Source organism: Acomys minous (genome assembly GCF_964271855.1).
Source record: "Acomys minous genome assembly, chromosome: 7".
NCBI lineage: Eukaryota > Metazoa > Chordata > Mammalia > Rodentia > Muridae > Acomys > Acomys minous.
In genome coordinates this window covers 36,917,732-36,923,141 of record NC_140488.1, presented here as the reverse complement: position 1 = coordinate 36,923,141, position 5,410 = coordinate 36,917,732, and positions in this window count along the sequence as shown.

Here is a 5,410-nt window from a genome sequence, read left to right as displayed (position 1 = left end):
GCTCTAATTTACTCAAAGGTCCCTCAGTCATCTCTAGAGGGATTTCTGGTAAAAATGGGTTTTCCAGTCCAGACAGGTTGGCCTGTCCTATTCGACACCCAATGATCATGTCACTACCTCACTGGAGTCTATCAGTTTGGACATTAAGTAAATCATCTTGCCCTGAGAAGACATAGCACTACCCACTATTTTGTAAGGAAATATGATGGTTCATACTTACAGTTTGTCACATTAACCCCAATATGGAACTTTTCTCTTCTGAGCCATGTATTTTTTTCAGGCAGACTAATAGTATGTTTTTATTAAATGGGTACCTAGCGTAGGAAAAAAGTCTGGGCTAAAATATATTGTATTAGTTACTTTTCTTGTTTCTATGACAAAATATCTGATTTAAGTGTGGAAAGGTTTGCTATGTCTCAGGGTTTAAGAAGGGATTTAGGGGCTGGAGACATGGTTAAGAGCTGTTCTTCCAGTTTATCCAGGTTCAATTCTCAGCATCCTCAAAACATATGTAACTCCAGTTCCATGGGATCCAACCACCTCTTCTGTGCTTTGCAGGTACCAGGCACGCACATAGTGCATGGACATACAGGCAAAGCACCACACACTGAAAAAAGGAGGAGAAAGGGGGTGGGGGTGGGGGTGGGGGGAATAGACTTGAAAAATCTCAAGATAGTTCAGTGATAGAATGCTTGCCTGGTAATGTACAAGGCCAGTGGTTGAATCCCTATATTGTAAAAGTTAAAAATACCAGCCTTATAGAGCTGGGGGTGGATCTTGATTAGTAGAATTCTTGTCTAGCATGCACAAAGCCTTTTTGCACTGCATAAGCTAGGTGTGTCAGTACTTTCCTATAATCCTAGAAGTCCACATTGGAAGTAGAGTGAGCAGGATTAGAGGTTCAGTATCACCCTCAGCTACATAATGAATTTGAGGCCAGTCTAGTGCTATGGGAAAAATCAGTATCTGTTACACTTAGCACGACTGCAGGGATTGAGCAAACTAGGGTGCTAGAGAGTGAAGAAAGAACCAGCACACAGAAACATGTATATAAAACCAGCGAGTGGGTGATCTGAGCGCTTGAGTGGAAAAACCACAGCATCCTGGAAGGGTAACTTGTTTCTTATACAGTTGAACACGGAAGTAGAATTACTGCATACAGCTGAACAAGGAGGTGGAGTTAATATAGATAAATATGGAGGCAGGGCTGTTGCAGATAACTGAAAGGGGAGGCAGGTTTGTCTAATCTCAGCAGAAGCAGTCTATGTAGGGGAGCAGTAGGGTAGGTATTTTCTGCTCACACTATCAACATTGCTGTTCCTATGAGGGTGTGAAATTGGAGTCCTTGATGCAGTAATGCCCACATCAACAAGGACGTCTCTTGATCCCTACAGGCATATTTAAGTATCACAGAGGATTTCTAGCCTCAGGTGGTATTAACTCAGAAATTAGGGTTCTAGATAGAGAAGTTCATGGTAACACAAAACTTCCATTGAGCCATCAGCATCCTGGGTCTTTGTCTTGTGAACTTGAATAATAAATTTCACAGAAAACAAGAAGGTGACCTAAGGCAGAAGTTTTGTTATAGGATTATAGGTGGCAGTTTAAGAGAAAGAAAGAGGTTGGAGCTCCTATATAGCAGGACTGAGTCCCAAGGAATAGCTTATCTCCCGTTCTCACTGGGCTACACTTGACCTTTTCTCTTCTTTTCTTTCTTTCTTTCTTTTTTTTCTGAGACAGGGTTTCTCTGTGTAATGTTGGACTTGATTTGTAGACCAGGCTGGCCTCGAATTCACTGAGATCTGCTTGCCTCTTGTCCTTTTCTTAAGCAAACAAAAAAGCAAAGAAATATACAAATAAGCAACAACAACAACAAAGCAAAAATCCAACCAGCCAAACAAACACTCAAGGCCCAACCTTAGTGACCCACGAACTTCTAAAGATTCCACAACTTTCCAAAACATTCACTGAGGACCAAGGGTTCAAACGTATGAACCTATGAAGAATATTTCACATTCAGACCATAACATGTGTGCATCTGATGTTCAAAGTCGTTTGTCCTCTGCCCCACCTTACTCATCAAAAGGTGCTTTTTCATCTGTTCCTCTTGCCAGTACTTTTCCAAAGTGGCATATGCCCTCTGTGTCTGAAATTTTACTATCTCTAGCCTTTCTTCAAAAAAAATCTTATTTTATTTTATGTATATGTGCGAACCTAAGTGTATGTATTTGTACCATGCACATGCAGAAGCCCACAATGGTTCAGAAGAGGTATCTGATCCCCAGGAACTGAAGTTATGGATGGTTATGAGCTGCTGTGTGGGTGCTGGAAACTGAACTCAAGTCCTCTATAAGAGCATCAAGTGCTCTTAATGACTAAGCCATATCTCCAGCCTTGGCTCTCTGACCTTTTAGTGCTTCTCTTACTTTTCCAGTCTGCTGTGGTTTAAAATGCATCCATGCTGAGGCACTCACACAAAGAGTTTCCTGCTACTGTCTTCACTAATATTCTCACTGTCCTATGGATGTCCCCTTGGCCATATTTCATCTCATATCATTTTCTGGTTGTTCCATTTGAGAATGTGGCAAGTCCTTGGTGACATCATCTATCTGGTAATGGTAGGGCATTATAGTCAGGGTTTATTGTAGTCTCTAAATAGCTGAACATTTTCTTGGGGAACAAAAGGTATTTGATTTTAAAGATTGTGAAATGGATTGGTGTTTGTCAAAATTAAAGATATCCAAGATGGGAAACATTTTAGATCCTGATGAACAGTTGAGCACAATGATTTTCCCCACCTTGAGTCATTCTCCATTTTCTGATGCCACAATAATTTCCCAGTGATGGGTGACTCATTTAGTATCATATTTTAATCCCTGCTATCTTGAGACGACCTGCTGTTAAGATGACAAAGCAACCCAGATGCCCCATGCTGCACTGGTAATTTCCTATATCTATTTCAAAACATCCACTCTTTTTTTCCCAGCTCTCTGGGAATGCATGTATTCTACTTAAACACTGAATCTGCATAGTTTTTCTCCTAAAGGAACTTTGAATTCCTCAGTGGTGCTTTCAGTGGATAGTTTTTGAAAATGAATAGAGACTCAGTTTATAAAAAAAAAAAACTTTGACAAAATGTATTCTTTTTGAACATATAGTATATCAAAAGGGCCATTTTAGCATTTACCAAGTATGTAAAAATATAGATTTTTCAGCCCTTTTATCATGCTTACCATTTCTTTTTTAATTGAAAATAGATGTTTTTCAAACACACACTCTCCTCTCCCCTCAACTCCTCAGCTCCTCCCAGTTCCTCCCACATTCGCACCACCCTTTACTTTCTCTCTCATAATAATGCAAACAAACATCTCAAAAATAATATTATTAAAATAAAATAAGATAAAATAAAATAAAAGCATAGCTGGGTGTGGTGGCACACACCTTTAATCCCAGTACTTGGGAGGCAGAGGCAGGTGGATCTCTGAGTTCAAGGTCTGGTCTACAAAGCAAGTCCAGACAACCAAGGCTCACAGAGAAATCCTGTCTCAAAAAACCAAAATAAATAAATAAATAAATAAATAAATAAATAAATAAATAAATAATAAAAACACACAAAGCACAATGGGATAAAACAAATACGGGGAAAAGAATCAAAGGAAAAAAACTCATGAAACTCATGTAGACACTGATACACACATTTGTCCACAGAGGAAAACCCATAAAAACAAACTCATAAGCGAATAACCTGTAAGGTTAAAAAAAGAAAAGAAAAGTCCCAACAAAGCATTACTTTGGGGTGCCCTTAAGTACGGCTTGTATACCTAGTGAGACTCCACTGGAGAAACTTAATATTTCCTTTGAGAGTAGTTTTCAATTGGGGATAGCTTCTGGGTTAGGAAGAAGGCATGCGCCTACTTCTTCCTCTCAGTATTAGGACCCAATTTTATGAGTGTTTTTCCTGCGCATGTATAAAGTGAGCCACATGTGCGCCAGGTGTCTGTGCAGGCCAGAGGAGGACATTTGAGATAGCTGTGTTTTGCCACATGGATGCGGGGAACTCAACCAAAAGCTACTGGAAGAACAAGGGCTTTTGTCTGCTGAGGCAGCTCAATAGCCCTCAGGTTTACCGTTTCTTTTAAATTAAATAATTAATCAATTACTCAGGGTTAGGTTAGGGTTTACAGCTTCCTCTCCCTCCTCTCCTCCCAGTTCTTCCCTCCCACCTCCCTCCTCACCCCATTCACTCCTCCTCCCTTTCCCCTCAGAAGGACAGGAGGCCTCCCATGGATATCAACCAGCCTTCGAATATTAAGCTGCAGTAAGACTAGGTGCATCTTCTCCTATTGAGGCCAGACAAGGCAGCCCAGTTAGGGGAAAGGGACCCAAAGGCAGGCAATGAAGTCAGAGACAGCTCCTGCTCCTGCTGTAGGAGTTGTTCATGAAGACCCAGCTGCACAACTGTTACATGTGTGCAGTGGCCTTAATGCTCTCTGATTGGCAGTTCAGGCTCTGTGGGCCCCTATGGGCCCAGGTTCATTGCTTCCGTAGCTTTAAGAACAATAGAAAGTTCACATTTAGCAAGGGACTCTATTTTCCTGGTTCCACATTTCTGAGTTGTCAACCAAAATTATTAGTCTTACTGGCTTAAATTCCTAAATATTTATTTACTCTGTCCATTTCTTTAAATGCTAATTTCATCTCCTTAGTTTATGGTGTCACTAAACTTTTTACTGAATTAGGAAAATAGCTTTCCCACAAGTCTCCCTTCCAACTTGCAGCCATGTTTCTGTCAATGTTAACCTACAATAAGCCACTAGAATATTATTTCTAAAACTAAACTCTGGTTGTATGATTCCCCACTTCAAACACATTGATAGTCCTCTCATGTACACAGGAATAATAGCAAATTTGTATGATCTGGCTCTTTTCACTCTCCTATTTCTTTGTGTTACTCTTCATCCTACTTTTTATACTGTAGTAAAGCCAAACTGTTTATACCCTACCATGCGCTGTTCATTGTCTCCTAAACACCCTGGTTTCCCTTGTGTATTTAATTCTTATTTGTCAAGTATAATTCATCTCAAAGGGGCAAGGTTTTTTTTTTTTTGTTTTTTTGTTTTTTTTTGGCTATTTCCCTTCTCTTTCTATTGCCAGCTGCTGCCACTTTTCTGACCCTTTCAAGTCCAGTTTACACTCATATACTGGACCATTTCCTGCCTAGTCTCTCTCTCAGACACGTGTCTGTGTGAAGGCCCTCTGTGGTAGTGAAACTGTATCTCAAGCTCAGGCTCGTGTGGCTCTTTGTGCCACTAGCTTTGCCTGCTAGAGTTTCTGCACTCCAGATTGTAGGTGCATTGTTACACCCTTCTAGGTTCTAGAACCTTGAATTGTTTTTGTTGGCCTTGGTAAC